We start from the raw sequence: 17,287 nt of genomic DNA, 5'->3' as shown, positions 1-17,287 counted from the left end.
AGAGTGAAGTTTTTAGCAAAGAGTTAGAAAATACAAAGAATACCCAAACAGTGTTGAAGAATACAATAACTGAAGTAAAGAACAGACTGGAAGGAACCAAGAATAGACTAAATGAGGCAGAAGAACGGATCAATGAGCTGGAAGACAGATAAGTGAAAATCACTACCACAGAACAGAAAAAAAAAAGAATGAAAAGAAATGAGGATAGTTTAAGAGAACGCTAGGACAACGTGAAGTGCATTAATATTCACATTATAGGGGCCCCTGAAAGAAAAGAGAAAGAGAAAGGACCTGAGAAAACATTTGAAGAGATAATAGCTGAAAACTTCCCTAACTTGGGATAGGAAACAGTCACCCAAGTCCAGAAAATGCAGAGTCCCACACAGGATTAACCCAAAGAGGAACACACTGAGGCACACAATAAGCAAATTGACAAAAATTAAGGATAAGGAGAACTATTAAAATCAGCCAGAGAAAAGCAATAAATAACATACAAGGGAACTCCCATAAGGTTATCAGCTGATTTTTCATGAGAAACTCTACAGGCCAGAAGGGAGTGGCACGATATATTTAAAGTGATGAACGGGGAAAACTTACAACCAAGCATACTCTATCCGGCAAGGCTCTTGTTCAGACTTGATGGAGAAATCAAAAGCTTCATAGATAAACAAAAGCTAAAAGAATTCAGTACCACCAAACCAGCTTTACAACAAATGTTAAAGGAACTTCTCTAGTCATCAAACCATCAGAAAAGAGAATGAAAGAAGAAAGAGAAAAAGACATTATGAGTCTTTCCATTAAAAATTTTTGCACTTATCAATCCATTTATGTTTTTGGTGCAATTGGATATCCAGTTGTAAAGAAAAGTTAGATGTTAATCTCATGTACTCAAAAATAAATTTCAGATGGAAGAGAGAGGTAAATATAAAAGTAATGAAATACATCTTTATATTTCTTATTAGAATCTTTCTTAGGTAACTTATTTTTGTTCTTCTTGTATTGGCCCCCTACAGAATTCTTAGTGCTAGTTATTTCTCATTTGGTCTTCTGAGAATCAATGATTTCCTCCATAAATAATGATGTTTCTTTTATAGTTTATTCTATGATTATTGGCCTATTCAGAATTGCATTAGGTTGGAATAATTTTTGCCATTTGTATTCATCCAAAACATTATTCAAACATAGATGATCAAATTGATTGTGATAAAGTGATGGTACAAAGTTAAAAAAAAAGATATAGGTGAGGTGGCCCACATTATATAAAGTTATGATATAGCTGTAATTTTTCTCTAGGGAATTTTTACCTTCACCTTCTTTGTTTTACCTCATTAAAAAACAGTATAACAATATTACAGCCAGTTTAACAATACAATTATTTTCAGTTCTGCATGTTACTTTCTGGTCTTCACCATTTGCCTATGTATTTCCACAGAGTTGTGATCATAGGGTCATATAATTTTATATCTTATTTATTTACTTAATACCATATAAGAAACACTTTCAATATTGCCATATAATCTTCATACTCATTCATTCATTTATTCACTTATTCAACAAATATTTATTGACTGCCTAAGGTGTTCCAGGCACTGTTTGAGGTGCTGGGTACATAGCAGAGAACACAAAGGCCAAAAATCCCAGTCATGAAGCTTTCATTATTATTGTGGATTATCATTTAAAATGGCTACATAGATCACTTCTGCTTTCAATGTATCTTCATGCTCATTGGTGGTACCCTTTGGCCTCAGGATCCTAGGCTCCATGTATTGTCTCTGTAATATTCTGTATGGAAACTAGGTCTCAGGCTCTTAGGATGCAGTAAACTCACTCACTGGAAGGTAAAAAAATAACATCTCCTAGCAAAGCACTTAAACAGCACTCAACCCTGTGCCACGCTTCGCTCTAAGCACTGTTTTACACATTCAGGTTGCTCAGCTACCCTATGTGGTTGTTACTCTTAACAGCCCCATTTTTCAGAAGAGGAAATTGAGGCACAGTTGAACAAAGATATAAAACAATGTATCTGAAGAACATTGATGCAATTTCTTCTGACTAACGGTATTAATGGAACCTCAGTTTTATTGAGTGGTCATTATGTGCCAAGGACTGTTTTGAGCTTATTAACTCATGTAATCCTCACAACAGTCCTGTTTTAAAGTGAGGAAATGGAAGCACAGTTTAGTAAGGAACCTGTAAAAATCAGGCAGCTAGTAAATGGTAGAGATGGGATTTGAACCTGCGCAGCCTGCAGGGTGTATATTCTCGATTACTTGCCTCTCGCCAACTAATACTTTAAGGTCTTATTCTTCCAGAGGGTGTTTGTATTATAAGAAAGGGAAAACATTGCATCTCTAATGGGTAACTTCTGAAGCAGGAAATTATGATCCTTCTCCTTTGACAGTACCATTTGGACTCTGCTGTTTCCACCCCAGGGACAATTTGACCAGATCATGAGCAAACACTAGACTTATGAGAAATAATCAACTGACAGTGGCTAATGCTGTTCACAAATAACACTTAATAGAAAAAGCACAAACCTGACTGGGGAATGAGATCGTCTCTGTGATACTGAAAACGAAATTTTGATGTAAAAAATTAGACTCAGAGATTATCAACACAAAATTAAAATGCCAGGAATGAGACCTTCTTAATAACTTTTAGATCTGTCTAATTTGACCAAGATAACATTGGAATTAGTAAAACTGAGGGCCATACAAGAAAACACAATATGGCAAAAATATAATCAGTGAAGTCTGATATGGACAGGAGCTTGAATAGTGAATCTAACCTCTGTTGAAAATTTTACATAAAGGAGAACAGATCCCAAGGAGAATAATTTCAGTAAAATACAAATGGGAGTATAAAACAAAAATGGAAATGTTTTTACTGCAATGTATAGAAAATTGACCAAGGATTTAAATTAGCATAATGGCATTTGCCCTGGAAAATGTGTACCCACCCTTTCAAGATGAAAATTCATTCGTGTGAATGTCATTTTGATGACAATAACTTATTCAGATATTGAGACAAAACATTCTCAGTGTCAAATAGTGGAAGCCAATCATCCTATATTAAAAACATCATGGCATTTGCAGTAACATGGATGGAACTGGAGATCATCATTCTAAGTGAAGTAGGCCAGAAGGAGAAAGAAAAATATCATATGATATCACTCATATGTGGAATCTAAAAAAAAAAAGAAAGAAAGAAAGAAAAAGGAGGACACAAATGAACTCATCTACAAAAGGGACAGACTCACAGACATGGTAAACAATCTTATGGTTACTGGGAAAAGGGGATGGGAAGGAATAAATTTGGGAGTTTGAGATTTGCAAACGTTAACTGCTATATATAAAAATAGATTAAAAACAGGTTTCTTCTGTATAGCACAGGGAACTATATTCAGTATCTTGTAATTACCTTTAATGAAAAAGAATATGAAAACGAATACATGTAGATACATGCATGACTGGGACATTATGCTATACACCAGTAATTGACACATTGTCATTGACTGTACTTCAATTAAAAAAAAAAAGAAAAAAACCCCATCATGGCAGAGTTACAGCTGAGCTTGTGGGTTGTCTACTCAGAATGCATTCTGCTCGTTTTGTTCAGGTATCCACTGCCCGTAGCCTATGTACATCATTTTAAATCAATTTAGTTCTTATAAACATTCTGGCAAAATTAGTTTGAACCTCAAGCTCAATTTGGCATTTAGATTTGAAGCAATAAAGAAATACCTATTGATCATCTACTATCTGCTTCTGCTTTGTTAGCAGCTGTGGGCATCCATCCAAGAAGACCCAATCCTTGATTTCAAGGAACTCAAAAGAAAATTGGAGAATAGAGACACATGACAGCATAATTGAGAATACAAGAGAGTATGTGCAAGGTAATAAATTAGCAGTGATTCAGAGTTGTGAAAACACACTTTCTTTTTTTTTATTTTGTTTTTTATTGAAATGTATTTCATTTACAGTGTTAGTTTCAGGTGTACAGCAAACCAATTCAGTTATACATATACATACATATATATTTTTAGATTCTCTTCCATTATATGTTATTATAAGAAACTGAATATAGTTCCCTGTGCTTTACAGTAAGTGCTTGTTGTTTATCTATTTTATATATAATAGTGTGAATCTGTTAATCCCAAACTCCTAGTTTATTCCTCCTCCACCCTTTCCCCCTTGGTAACCATAGTTTGTTTTCTATGTCTATTTTGGTTTGTAAATAAGATTTGTATCATTTTTTTTAGATTCTGCATATAAGTGATATCATATATTTGTCTTTGTCTGGCTTAATTTGATAATCTCTAGGTCTGTCTATGTTGCTGCAAATGGCATTATTTCATTCTTTTTTATGAACAAGTAATATTCCATTGTATGTATATACCACATCTTCTTTACCTAGTCATCTGTTGATGGACATTTAGATTGGTGAAAACACACTTTCAGATGGCTGCCCAGCACTGAGCATGGGGCCAAGCATTCAGTAAGCACACAATAAGTGCCTGTTGAAGGGGGTTAATGCTTGGAATTGTTTGGTTTTGAAAGATGAATAGGACGGACACATAATAGAGATGGAGGAAGATATTGACATTAAGGAGAAAAACAAGGTCTGAACGTAACACTTTCTTTGTGCTCACAGAGCACTTGCTGTCTTTTACAGCAGGCTTCTCATTGCATTATAAATACTTACATAGATAACTGTCTCTTCTCATAGGCCCACTTTGAGGGGAGAGGCTGTGTCTTACTTTTCTTTGGAACCCTAGCACCCATCCCAATACCCTCATAATGGGTACTCAATATACATTTGATAAATTAATGAAAGATTGAATGAGTGAATAAACACATAAGCAAGCCCAAAGGGTAGTCAAGGGGTAGTGAACTAACTAATCTGGGGTGGAAGTGGAACTAATCTGGAGGTGGTGGTTTGTCAGTCCGCCCTGGACTTTCTTCAGAGTATAATGGAGAAACACGATAGATTTTCAGCATAGTAATTATGAAGTGTTGAAGTGACCCTGAGAACAATAGCAGCAGCCCTTTATTGACTGGACTAAGTGCTTTGTGTGTGTTCATGTGTTTAATTCTCATCATTCTAAGGATTAGGTAATATTAACTCCCATTTGTGTTAACTGACTCTCTACAAGGCTAAGGAAATTATTTAGAATCACCCAGTTAGTGAGCAGCCTAGGCAAGGCTTGAATCCTAGTGTGTTTTACTCCAGTTCCCAGGCCTCCTATTATGCCCCAGTGCCTCCTTTGGAGATTGACTGGTGGTGACAGGAAGTGGGGACAGGATAACATTGGACCATTTGCAGCTCACACACTTGGGTGTCTGAAAATTGAAAAAGCAGATTTGTCACGATGGGACTCCAGCAGAGATTTAGTGATGAAAAGAGAAACACCTCTTCTCATCGTGTACTTTAAACAATGCCTCTCCCAAGCCTGGAACCTCTCCTAGGATGAATCGCTCAGAATATGGGCACAGAAAGTGAAGTGTCTTGCCTATTACTGTAAAATCAAGTCTGACTTCATTTCTGTATTCAATTAATTATTCTCAGATAACTGTTAGGTTTTTCTCAGTGAACTCAAAAGGAAAATTTCTGCTCCCCATCCTCTTCTGACCTTATTTCATTATCTGAATATTTGCATTTAGTATTTGACAAACGCTAATATCTACTGTTGGCTGTTCATGATAGTAAACCCACAAATTCTTTCCATCTTTAGAAAAATGGTTCACTTGAATTAATTTTGACTCATTTCAGTAGCAATGATAATATAACATTCATTTGCTACTCCAGGAGTTATTATTTGCATCTCGACACAAATTGCTTTATAATTCAGTCTTTATTTTCTGGGTGCCTGAAATAATATCCTCAGTAAGTGAGGCCTTTCGTCAAGAAATTGCTCCCAAATATTCTGTGTTCTGATGCCACCTTATTTTCTTCGGTGCAGAATTTTAGTGGACTTGTGGGAGGCTGGAAATCCAATGTCTGCTGCTGAAGTATCAGAAACAATAAATGGCCCTTTTGGGGGGAGGCATCTTATAGTCAGCAGGCCCAAATCATGCTATTGAATGCATTCTCTGACTGTGGGAGAAATCTTTCTAATACCCAGGAGGAAAGGAGGTGAAAGAAACCAGCCTTTCAAAGCTTCATGCCACAGAAGGACTGGGAATGTTATCTTCCTGGGGGATCATTGACATCCCATCAAGGCTGAATTACTGGCTTAGCTGAGTGGGTCAGGGAGTCTGAACCTAAAATCAAATGCCAGTTGAAGAGCACAATCTATGAAGAAAGGCAGTGATGCAACTGGACAGTCGTATGTGAGGAGATGTAAGTTTGGTTTATTCAGAATTGACAATGCCTGAAGCTTCTTGTCACTTGTTGATCAATACATATTCTAGGAAAAACTACCTGCTTCAGATGCCTTCCAGCCTGTTTCTGATGGAAATCTGACTGTGTATCTGCAACATCAGAGGCTTGTACTTCCCATCAGTCTCTAATATATTAAATAATTAAATAATAAAGTTATGGGCCATTCTCATTGAATATTCATCTTTGTGGCCCTTAAATTATGACTCAGGAGCATTTCATGTCGGACTAGTCGCATTTCAAGTTCTTGGGTTTGAAAGTGTTGGAATGTGGACGGAGGCTCTGTTCTCTGAGATCTTGCTACTCAGCATGTCCCTGGGTCTGACCAGTAGCATCCACCTCTTAGGAGCTTGTTAGACATGCAGGATCTGAGGCCTGACTCCAGCTAGGTCAGAATCTGCCTTTTAACAGGGTTCCCAGGTGAGTCACTTGCACATTCAAGTTTGAGAAGTGTTGCACTGAGAGAGTGTTGGGGGGAATGCTGCTGAACATATGAGGGAACACTCCAACTCATTGGTAGGAAGACTGAGTGGGGGAAGGAAAGGAAGGGTGGGACACTAGCATGGAAACTGGGAGAAAACGTTTCTCAGAAGCCAGAAAGGGACCTTCAGTGAGAAAAGGGCTAGACCCTAAGGTCAAATATGATAGAAGGCTTAGGGAAGGTATGTCTGTAGAATCCTACTGGATTTGGCATGAAGGAGCTTTTTGGGCCAGAAGAGAGACCAGGTTGTGGGAAAGTACAGTGAGGAAATAGTGACTGAAGGGTTTGTCTTGCTTGAGAAGTTTGGCAGCTTTGAAAAGAGGTGAGAGATATGCTTTGGGGGTTAGGAGCACCTGATCAAGGCAAAAGGAAAGCGGTGGTAAAGGAATGCTTGAGGATGTGTACAGAAGAGGCGCCCTTTCAGTGTTGGGTGGTGAATTCACAGTCCAGGTAGGGGAGAGCCTTTAAGTGAAGAGGATACATCTTCTTGGCACAGAAGGGAGGGGCTGTGGACGGTGAGATATGTGTCTGATGGGGAGCCTTAAGCCAATGTAAGAGAAAGTCTTCTCAGTTCAGAAGGAGAGGAGCCTCCTGATGCGAAAGAATAGACGGATGCAGAGAAGGCTGGAAAGCTAAGGGATTCATGGTTTGCTCCTTAAAAAACGTATATAATGATGAAGGGGATCTTTACATTTCTCTACTTGAAGTTACAAAATATCTTTAATAAACAGTGTAATTGGGTACTTGATTAGATGTCTGAGTTTTGGATTTCAGCAGGAGCTGGAGCTATTGCTGTCTGGTTAGCACAGGCCACGTGTGAGCCAGCATCTGGTGCTCCGTGCAGGAGAAGCAGCCCAGTTTATCCTCCGTGTCAAGTGTTCCCTTCTCCATCCCAACAATAGAGTTTCTGACCCCCGAGTCTGTTGAACTTATAATAGTGAAACTCCTAGTCACCCACGGTTGGATGGATCCAATGGCTTTTTTCCAGTTAACTTCCTCCTGCCTTTCTGCAGCAGTTGAAAGAATTGACCATTCCTCTTTCATTACAAGTGCCTTATATATTTTCAAATCAACAATATTGAGGTATAACATATTCAATAAAATGCAACCATTTTTCATCGTTCCAAAAGATCCCAAGACAACCGCAGGCATTTCATAGAAATATAATCATATAATAAGCATTTTTTTAACCTTTTCTTTTTTATTTTTATTTTTTTTGAAGTGTAGTTGATTTACAATGTTAGTTTCAGGTGTACAGCAAAGCGCTTCAGTTATACATGTACATACTTTTTTTTTCAGATTCTTTTCCACTATATGTGATTACAAGAAATTGAATTTAGTTCCCTGTGCTATACAGTAGGTCCTTGTTGTTTATCTATTTTATGTACAGTAGTGTGCATCTGTTAATCCCAAACTCCTAATTTATCTCTGCCCACCCTTTCCTTTTTGGTAACCATAGTTTGTTTTCTATGTCTGTCAGCCTATTTTTGGCTTGTCAGTAAAAATTTGTATCCTTTTTTTAAATTCCACATATAATAGGCAGTCTTTTGTGTGGATTTTTTTCCTTCAACATGATGTTCTTGCGATTCATCCATGCTAGTGTCTGTGGTCAAGTGTGTTCTCTTTGATTGTTGACTAATTAGTATTCCATTGGATCGAGGATCCACAATTTCTTTATCCACTCACCTGCTGACAGACATTTGGGTTGTTTTCAGGTTTTAGCTATTATGAGTAAAGCTGCTATGAACATTAATATACAAATATTTGAGTGGACAAATATTATCATTTGGGGGAATAAATATTTAGAAATACTCTATTATATGGTAAGTACACATTTGAGGAACTGCCAAACTGTTTTTCCAAACTGGTTGCATTTCCAGGAGCCATGAAAAAGAATTCCTGTTGCTCTTCATTGTCAGTCTTTAATTTAGTCATTTTAGTGGGTTTGTAGTCACATCTCACTGTGATTTTAACTTGCATTTCTCTAATGGTTAATCATATAGGCAGTCTTTTTTTTGTATGCTTATTTTTCATTCTTACACCTTCTTTTGTGAAGTATCTATTCAAATATTTCACCCACTTCTAATATTTTCTTCTTATTAAGTTGTGAGAATTCTTTATGTATTCTGGATACCAATCCTTCGTCAGATATATTTACCACAAATATTTTCTTCCAGTGTATGCACTGCCTTTTCATCTGCTTAACAATATCTTAACACAGTGGAAAATTTTAATGTAGATGAGGCCCGGCTTATCCGTTTTTCTTATTATGATTTTTATTGTGTGTGTCCGATCTAATAAATCTTTGCTACGCCAAGAATGGGGAGATTTTCTCCTATAAAACTGCCTTGCATTTCACCTTCCTACTCCACTTGGTGGTCTGTGCCGTCCTGACTTACTTCCTTGTAGTCTATTTCCTTTCTGACTCCTCTTCTTCCGATCTCTCAGTCATGGACATTTCCAAGCTTTTTCTCCCTTTGATGATCAAATAATGCGTGTCCATCAAAGAAGATTTAGAAAACAAAGGAAGAGCAGTCATCACAAAAATAACAGCGCCAGTTTCGAGGGCAGTCCCTAACACATGACAGTTACAGGGTGGCAAGACGTGATGGTTAGAACAAGCCGGAAATCAGGCTGCCTAGGCTTGAGTGCTATTTCTACCACCTTCTGGTTGCATGATCTTGGGTAATGTTTACTCAGTGAAAACTTCCAAGAGCCAATAGCAGTTTGCAGTAGGACTTTCGGTAGCAAAGGATACAGAGAAAAGGCATCAGGGGAAAAATATGCATCTTCAAAGTCCAGAGAGATCAGGCAAAGACTTCCAAAGCTCTTCCTCATCTGAGGCCACACAGGATGTGCTGCCTCTCTAGCAGAGAAGCGTAGGGACACGTATGGAATGTCTGCCCAGGGAAGCCTCTTTGAGTCTCAGAGTCTGAGGCTTTTATGTGGGGGCTGAGCATAGGCACATTCTGCTACACAATCTGCCATAGCAGTCAAAACTCAGGACCCAACAATGAAACCAAGTGCATATTGTCAATCTGATGTTAGTGCAAAGCAACCCGACAAGCCAGTAAGGCATGGCCCTCTGTTCCAGGTGGATATAACAAAATCATTGCTAACACGAAGAACTCTCCGAGGGCCATATTCCCAGGGGTTGGCTAAGGGTCCATCATGGTAACCTTGGAGACAGCAAGGAGTAGGCAATCATACATGCTGTGTTCACTCTTTCCTCACAAGTAGCCTATCTAAAGCCTCACTTTCCCTCATCTGTAAAATGGGAAAATAAACCTATGGTTGTGAGAATTAAATGAGATTATACACGGAAAGTTTTCAGCATTGTTTTTGGCACGTAGTTATTTCTCAGTAACTATTAGTTATTATTTACACATTTTCCTTTTCTGTTGTATAAGGATCATAGTACCTGTTTCATTGGGTGGTTGCGAGAATTAAGTACAGGTCCGGTAGATAGTTTAGGACAGGGCTTGGCTCTTAGACCCCCACTGATCTTGGTGCCTCCTATAACCCCAGAAGAAACCGTGATTAACATTTTGTTGAATTTGCATTCCACTCAATTTATTAACGATTCATTTACACTGCTTTTTCAATAAAGCAGTGAAAAAATTAACACCTTTTGCAAAGCAGACATACAGAATGGTCTCCTAAATGGGTGATGACAGCAGGCTCTCTGGCAACCGCAGTGTCTGAAGAGCCTGGGAGGCGGCAGTCCATGCTGGAGGGTCTACAGCTGTTATGGCTGCAGGAAGCAGGGCCATCGCTCAGCCTCTCCCTCCCGCCTGGGGCCAGACATGGCCGTGTGCTTCTAAGGTTAGGCTCTGTGATCACCTGCCCCTTTAATTTTCACTCTTTCATCCAACAAGTCATTCTGACTTCTCTGGGTAGCAAACATGATTCTAGGCACCATGGAACAAGACCCACGGAGTCCCTGCCCTGTGTCTCCTGCTTTTCCCTATTTGATGTGAAAACACTTGTTTTAAATTAAGTCTTTTCATCACCAATAGTGTTTTAGGAATCTACCCCCACTGGCTAAAAGTAGAAATGAATAAATGATTCTTGTTTTTTACTTCAGAGTTTTTCTCTTACATAATTGAAGTTCTATGATGTCCAACATTTTGCAAGTCTCCTCCCCCCCCCGACTCCCAGTCCCAGTTATGAGTAGTTTTCCATGTCATTGAATTTTTTTTCATAAATGTTTAGATAATTTTGCTGCCACCAAGCAGGGATGGCTTGGATTCATGTGGTATCCTCTTGATCAATGGCTTCCAGCGTTTTGGACTGCAGTCCACAGAAGAAATACATTATACACTGAGACCCGGTACTCACACACACACCCCTGAAACAGAAGTTTCATGAAACAGTATTTACCCTTACTACATGCTGTGCAGTCTGATATAGTCTTTTCTATTCTATTGAATGGTTTTTCTTTTCTATCATAAAATGTTGGTCAAATATACCAGGGGAAATGGATTACTACTCTTAATGTTCTTGAGTTCCCAAAGCTGGATAAATGAGAGTTGGTACCTCCCTCTTTCTTATTTTCTCCCATACTCCATTGTCTTGATTGGTTCTTCCCTAGAAGTAGAGCAAGGTAGGGCTGGGATGGATGCAGGCTATTTACTGGGGAGGGGATATCAGGACACAGAAGTGAGGAGGAGAGGTTAAACTGAGGTGTGTTATGGAGCTAGTTGCTGCCATGGGCAACAGGGGCTCAATCCACTGGTGAGCTCCAGAGGGATGGAAAGAATGCCCTCAGAATGGTTCCTCCAAAGGATGGTAGGCTGGGACATGTATCCACTGACTTCCATCCTTTGTTGCTTGAGGGTGTCCAACCCACTTCTTCAGCTGCTACAGAAAAGTGGACAGATGAAAGGTGGGTGCCTGGGTGGGAGGCTCTCATCATGCATAGACACCTCCTCCCCACCTCCATGGAAACATGAGTGAACCACGAGCATGTGGTGCAGGGCACAAAAAAGCAGCTGCTTCTTCCTCTGCGTGGGAAGGGGTGAACTCTGGGCTTCTGCATCCAGTACATCATCCCTTCCTCCTACCTAGGCAGCCAATCTCAGGGGCTTGCTGCCATGGCAGACAGGCAGAGCCTCCAGGTGACAGGCAGAGCCTGAAGAACTGGCCCCTCCAGGCTTGGCTCTTGATGCATAAACATCATTGAGAAAAATCTTCAGTCTTTCTCAACAAAGCTAATTTCTTGATGTGGACTCAGATAAAAATCTAATTTCAATTAAGGCTAGAAATGTCTTCTAGACCAGGGGATATCCCCCCACGTCATTGATACCTATCATTGCTTCAGCAGGTGGAGGAGAGGGGCGGTCTACAGATATGGAAACAGCTCTAAAACAAGTTCCAAAATGTCCTTTCTCTTACTTTTAATCATGATTTGTAAGTATTCATAATATAGGATGGATACATCATTATTTAATGATAAACTTTTCTGATATTGGACATTTAGTTTGTTTCCATTCTTTCAGTATCAAAAATAATGTTGTAGCAAACATCCTTGTGTATAGTTCTTTGTCTGAGTCTCATGTTATTTTACCAAGATACAGAAGTCAAAGTGGAAGTAGAGAGTTAAAGAGTAGGAAAACTGTAAAAGCCTTTGACACATCCTGACTCACTTCTCTCCACAAAGTGGAGATGTAACCACGTACCTATTCACCAGTCATGTGTGTGTTAGACGATCTTAAAAACATTTTCAAAAAATTCTCAATGTTGAAAATTTAGAAAGGATAGGGAAGTAAATCATAACAATAATAGATAACCCACAATCCTGAGACAGCCACTATTAACATTTTAGTATATTTTATAGTCTTTTTTTACTCCTATAGAATGTATGTGTATAATTTAAGAATAAAATAGGGCACACCACGTGCAGAGCTTCGTATTCTGGCTTTCTTGTTTAATATTATATTACACTTTTCATAAAGATAATAATTTTAAGTGGTTGCACAATGTTTCATCTGTGTCAGTTAGGAATTGTGTTTGGCTGCCATGGACAGAGTTTGACGAGCATAAACGTAAAATGGTTTATTTTTTCTCATATAATGAGACATCTGGAAGGAGCCAATCGCTGGCTTTGTTACAGTGGTTCAAGGATATCAGAACTGCAGTCACTACATACAGTCAGTCCTCCTGGCTTTTCTCTTGTGGTCCCCAAATGGCTTGCGGGGCTTGAGCCATCATCTCAGTGATCGAGACAGCTGGGTCCAGGCAGCAATCCAGGCACTTGGAAGTCTCACCCAAGGACTTCTGCTTATATCTCATTGGCCCCCTTGTCTGCAAGGAAGGCTGTGAAATGTAGTATTTTTAGCTAAGCACATTGCTGGCCACAATATTATGGGGTCCTGTTAATGACAAAAGAGAAGAATGGAAATTGAGCAGCTAAGCCGTCTCTGCCATAGCATCCTATGATGTAATATTTTCTTTAACCAATTTCCTATGGAGGAGTATTTAGTTTTTTCTAATTTTCACCATTATACCAATTGCCATGGTAAGCATCTTTGTACAAACATCTTTATATCTCTTATTATTTCCTTCTGATAAATTCCCAGATGGGATTTATAAATGAAATCATGGAATGCCAAATTGCTTTCTACCGATTATACTCTCACCAGCAACATATAAAACTGTTGGGCAGTCTTTCTGAGAGTCATTCGTTGAATACTTGCTTTCTGTCCAACTCCAGATGGCCCCTTGTGATTCTTTTTTCAAATATTAATGTCATTCACAAATGTTAGAAAATGCAATCAGTCCTTAAGTAGAATATGTCAAAAGGGCAGTGGCTGAGCACTATGCCTTTTATTTAATTAAATATATACCCGACGAAAATGTCCTTGGAGGATGAGCCTGCAAGGTGACAGACACATTTTAGACCTGTATGTTCTTGTATTTTGATTTTTGAAGAATTCCCTGAGATGGTTTTGATACCAGTAATGACATGGGGCCACAGGAGAAAGGATGACAAGGAAAAGACCCATCTAAGAACCTACCAAGAAATTTAAATCAATTTAGGATGTTTAAAGTTTAATATTAGAAGCTATTATGGAAGCTATGAATCTTAACACAACTATAGCTATTCTGCAAACCAATGCAATTTTAGCAAAGTTTTGGAGCCCCGTCTATCAGGTTGCACTCTAATGGAACTAATGTTAGCAGAAACAGCGCTCAGCCAAGTCACAGAGGAGCTGGATTCTTCCCCAGTCCCAAGCAAGAGCCAAAATTTCACATATTTAGAGGTGTATGCAGTTAACCTGGTCTCAAAAATTCATGCTTCGAGCAAATTTCTGATAATTTATATGGAAATTTTAAATGCATCGTGGGACTCAAATGAAAAGAACTCATAGACACCTCTGTTCAGGTTAATGCAGTAAAACTCAACAGTGATCGCTTTTTAAACAAGAATAATCATTCAATAATTCATGTTTTGAGACTTTGGTTTTGTACTTCAGGTTCCTCTAAAGCAAGAATGGACTTTAAGTCCTGTCAAAATTTCCGTGGCCTTTAGCCTTCCTTGTTCAAGCAAAGATGAAAGCCATTGGAAAAAGTGATCTTTGCATGCGTGTTTTTTGAATTTTCTTGCAGTCTGTGTTCTAAATAGCACTGTGCACAGTCACCTAGGTCCCTGGAATGTCCCACACATGGCTAATTCATTGGCTAATTCATGTGTAATGCATGCTGGGGTAGACTTTCCAGGCTGTGTCTTGAACCCAGGGATCAGGAGACACCCATTCAGGAGGGCGGAGACTACACCACAAAGATGCTTCCCACCTCCCTGGGGGGACAAGCACTCCCAGTGCTTCAAACTAGAGCTGACAGAGTCAGAAGTCCATAAATATTTGCTGAATTTTTTTGAATATGATACAATCCAAACACACTTTATCTCTAAGTGATAGAATTATATGTGACTTTTCTCCTTTTTTTGCTTTTCTGTATTTTCTGAATTTCCCTCAAGTAATAGCTGGGATATTTGTAATCTGGTAAAATAAAACAAATGTGTTTTCTTGTACCCGTGTACAGAGCTGCATTACAGATCATGGTTCCTAGGACGTTTTTGCTAAATTTTTGAACTAGAGGAGGTAGATTATTTTGTATCATATTAAACTGAGCATTTTTATAAATATGTTTAAATATTTTATATTTTAAATTAGATGTGAGCTTTGAATTATTTTATTTAGCAGTATATATTAGGTGATAAACAGAGACGGAAAGAAAATTAGTAAGTGAATCAATCATTGAACTGTAATTCCCTGAATTAAGTCTTTAAAACCATCAATAGATGACAATACTGTGTGAATTATACCATTTTGCATTTTATACCAATACTTTATTTATATAACTAACAATCCAGAACACCAGAGTTGTTGTTTCTGTATCTGTGAGTTTACTATTTCTTAAGCATTTACTCTTATTTCATCAATATATTGCATATGGTTTAAACATTTTTGATAACTTAGTCATAATGCACTTTTAAATTCAACAAAAATTTAATGAGCATGCATATGATACCACAGCACTCTGTAAATTCCTGTCACTTTTGTTACTATTATTATAAACATTTTTATTTATTAGTGTTATTAGCTACTATTTATTCTATGTTCACTATTTACCAGGCAGTATGTTAGTGGCTTTCATGTAATAACTAATGTAGTTCTATGATAACTCTATGAGGTGCTTATTATTATTTCTATCTTAAGAAATTGAGGCAGAAAGACAGAGTGACCCACCCTATATTACACAGCAGCTTGTTGAAATGGCAATGTCAGAATTTGAACTCAAGCCCACGTATTTCCTAATCCATATTTTAATCACTATCTTCTACTTTCTCCAAATAATTGCACATGTCTGTTTTCCCTCTAAGGTTTAAGCAACTTAATAGCAAGGACTCTGTTTCTTACTCTGTCCCTGGGTGCCTGGTCCACAGGGAGGACTCAGTAAATACTGAAATAAACTAAACTTAGATTTGAACTTTGGTCTCTAACATAAGAGTAAACAACAACAACAGAAAGCCCTACAAAACGGTTTCTTCACAAGTAATTTGCATCTGTAGCTAACCTGATTTTTCTTCCTGCTCTGTTACTTAAGAATTTATTTTATAATCCTATAGAAAAATGGACAAGAGACATGAAAAATTTACAGAGAAAAAGATAAAAATGACTTAACATATAAAAAGATATTCAACTTTACTACTAATAAAATAAACGTAAATTAAAAAGGCAATGAGATAACATTTCACAATTATCATAACAAAAAGTGAAAACTTTGGCAGCACACTTTGCTGTTTAGCTTGTAAAATACCAACAGGGTAATCTCATATATTGGTGGTGGAAATGCAGAATGCTAAACCCCTATGGAAATAAATTTGTCAAAATCTAGCAAAATATGTATTTACCCTTTGACTCACAAATCTGACTTTTAAGAATCTGTCTTAGGAGCCTCTCACTTCAGTTTTACCCTTAAGTACCTGCCCTATGATAATGGGCGGGACTCCAAGCATTTCTCCTAACAGAGCACAGTGTTAAGCTTTGTCAGTAGAGGGCGCTGGAGGGACATTGCAGGAGGAACAGGGCTCTGGTCTGGGGTGCTGCCGTTGTGTTTTCACTTGCTCCCGCTGTACAGTCCCTCGGTGGTGTGCAGTGGAGATGGGGAGAAAGGGGAGAAGCTGATGGAATCAGGTCGTGCCCGAGTGCCCAGTCCCTCAGTTACCTTCCAGCCCAACCTGGGCCTCATGACCAGCTTGCTGTGGACCTTCTGGTAGGGACAGCCAGTGCTCCAGCTGGAGCCCTGACTACCCCTGTGTGCTTGTATGCCAGAGCCTTATTTTCTGCTGTGGAAAACTTTGGCCCAGGGTTCACTGCCATCCAGTAGACTGCAACCACATCTTCTCCAACTAGGTTTTAGTTGGAAAACTTTGGAAGGGTTTCCCTGCCAATTTTGTCCTTCCCCGGGTCCTCTCCCTCAGACCTAGAGCATTATTCTTTAGAGCAAGGGTTGGCAAACTATGGTCTGCTGGCCAACTCCAGCTCACCACCTGTTTTGTAAATAAAATTTTAATACACAGCCATGGACATGGTTTATGTATTGTCTACAGTGTTGAATGATTGTAACAGAGACAGTATGGTACACAAAGCCTAAAATATTTACTGTTTGTCCCTTGATAGAAAAAGCTTGCCAATCCTACTTTAAAGTTCTCTTTACATCTTGTGTTATTCTCTTATCATAGCTTAATAATTTTTAATATTAAATTTTCCCTATTTGAATTGCCATATGGTTTCCGTCTTCAGACTGATACTACCTCCAAGAATACAAAAATACCTATGCATAAGGTAATTTATTGCAGCCTGACTTGTAAAGGCACACACAAAAAAAAAACAATCTAAATGCCTTAACATTGACATT

The sequence above is a fragment of the Camelus ferus genome, chromosome 1 (genome assembly GCF_009834535.1).
Source record: "Camelus ferus isolate YT-003-E chromosome 1, BCGSAC_Cfer_1.0, whole genome shotgun sequence".
Classification (NCBI taxonomy): Eukaryota; Metazoa; Chordata; class Mammalia; order Artiodactyla; family Camelidae; genus Camelus; species Camelus ferus.
The sequence above is the reverse complement of the archived record's forward strand: the minus strand, read 5'-3'. Positions refer to the sequence as shown.